Here is a 2383-nt window from a genome sequence, read left to right on the forward strand (position 1 = left end):
GTGATTGAGATAGGAGAAATTAATGATGTGGGCTATTTGGCATAAGTGGCTAAAAAATTGGTTATAAGTTTTGTGAAATTGATGAATTGTTTGCATATGATTGATGGTCAATGTGTTGATCATATAGGTTGCCTCTAACAGATGCGATAGAAACGGATTAAGCTTGGAGCTTACGTGTGGAGCATTGCTCTTGGATTGAGGTAAACCTTTGGAACTTGGGTTTAGTCCCTTGTGTGCTCCACCACACCTAGTGGAAGGTTGTGGTTGGATTTTGTGCTTTTGGCATTGTGTGATTATGTATTTTCATGCATTATTGCTTATTTGTGTGTGAGATATTTGTGGTCTCTGGCTAGTAGATGTGTGTTGGTTTGGACTTCCGCTGGAGATATCCTTTGAGGATTCCGGCCGGGTTTTACCGTGGGGCCGACTCTGGGAGCGGTACCAGGATGATCCAAACGTGGGATTTCCGCTGGATAGGGATCATGAGGAGTTCCAGTTAGGTTTTGCCATGGGGTCGTCTCATCCGTGAGAGAGGCACCAGGAATCTTCTCGGGAGTTATATGATGGGGTCCTTGAACGGAATCCCGATGTGGATGTTCTTGGATTTGTGCCCAGTTGTTTGTGATATTGTATGTCATGCATTTTACATAATGTTATTTGTTGCACATTAAGTGAGCCATGGGGTGGAGTGATCCTCTAGTACCCTTGGTTTACTGATATATATTTGTATATCTCACCCCGCGTTTAGGGACATCATTTCAGGATATAGTGAGCATGGGGGAGCTTCGGGCAAGAGGCCCGCTTAGTGTAGGTGTCAGACCTTGATGTGCATATGGAGAGCATGACATTTTGGAGGAGCATATTTGATGCACATAGCATTTTATTTAGCATTTTGGGACTTAGATCATGAACATATTGCATGTTGAGATTTCCATGCTTTTGTGGTGTTCATGATTAGATTCTAAGTCTTTTGTATTTGATTTATATTTCATGCCTTTGGTTTATATTGGTATTTTCCTGAGCATGGGACTTGTCCATGGCCACACATTATGTTTAAAGGCATTTAGTGACTTGTGATGCAAAATGAGCCATACGATGTGTAAATGGCAAAACAAATGGGAAATATTGTAATTGATGCATTACATAATGAATATGCATGATGGAAGGGCCTAGAGCCTACATTAGTAATGGTACATGGGTTATAGTAAGTATTAATGTGATAAGAATGAAATCATGGATCCCTTTTGAAGTGAAAAAGCTGTCAAAACTGGTTTTTCACAGTAGGAAATCGATTCCCTGAGACAGAACACGTGAATTTAAGCCACTGAGGGTTGGGAATCAATTCTAAGAATGGGAATCGATTCCTCGGAACAGGGGAGCCAAATTGAAGCTACTGACTTCTACAGTAACTGCTGGGAATCGATTCCTGGCTGTTGGGAATCGATTCCCACTGTACAAAATTTTGAAAAAGTGTCATTTTACAACCTAAAGTGATGATATTTCTTAGAGGGGTTATAATAAATAAGTTTTATGCTTCCACGAGTTTTGCATTTACGATTACAGTGTTGTTTTTAATTGATTACGAAAATGGTTAATATTTAAAGTTAAGGAGTTAATAAAAGAAAAAGTTTACCCGTAATTTAACTAACTCAATTACTGTGATTGTAACTGTGCTTAATACCATATGCAATGATAACATTACCGGTACGTAACAGGCTGTTACAATTGGTGTTCCTGATAAAGCCATTCGATTAAGGCCATTCCAGTTCTCACTAAAAGACAAAGCGTTAAGTTGGTTGAATCAACAGTCTGCGAGTAGCATTAGTATGTAGGATGATCTAACAATCAAGTTCTTAGCCAAATTCTTTCCAATGGATAATTACAATCAAATGGTGAATGAGATCACCAACTTCACCCAACAGTACGGGGAATATATGTGTGCTGCATAGGAGTGGTTTAAGGATTTGCTTAGAAGATGTCCCCAATATGAACTGCCACATAGACAGAAGGTTCGTGTTTTCTTCAATGGAATAACACTATCTTCAAGAATGTTTGTAAATGTTAGTGTAGGAGGCTCCTTGAGACAGAAAATGCCAACTCAAGCATTTGCGTTATTGGAGTCTATGGCCTCACTAGAGAATGAAAGCTCTCCAGTATAGCCTAAAAGAGGAGTTTTTCAATTGGAGAGTAATGATGCAATCCTAGCTCAACAGAAACTTCAGTCTCAACAAATTGCCAATCCCACTAGCATGTTTGAGAAATATCAAGTTTTTGCTATTCAAGCACAACTGCCTGTATATGAACATTGAGGAGGCAACCATGTTAGCAGCAATTGTTATGCTCTAGCAGGAAGTGACCCATCTCAGGTGAACTCACTTTGGTA

The 2383-nt window shown here is 39.5% G+C and overlaps 1 non-coding gene across 1 annotated transcript; it reads right to left on the reverse strand.

Annotated features, from left to right (window-relative positions):
* Positions 1–1881: 1881 nt before the first annotated feature.
* LOC133286216 (small nucleolar RNA R71) lies at positions 1882–1993 on the reverse strand. Its single transcript, XR_009748098.1, has one exon. It is a non-coding gene; the product is annotated as a small nucleolar RNA R71 (small nucleolar RNA).
* Between the last annotated feature and the right edge of the window lie 390 nt (positions 1994–2383).

The sequence above is a fragment of the Gastrolobium bilobum genome, unplaced genomic scaffold, assembly GCF_033153095.1.
Source record: "Gastrolobium bilobum isolate Gb01-03AN ecotype WA unplaced genomic scaffold, APGP_CSIRO_Gbil_v1 utg249659, whole genome shotgun sequence".
Classification (NCBI taxonomy): Eukaryota; Viridiplantae; Streptophyta; class Magnoliopsida; order Fabales; family Fabaceae; genus Gastrolobium; species Gastrolobium bilobum.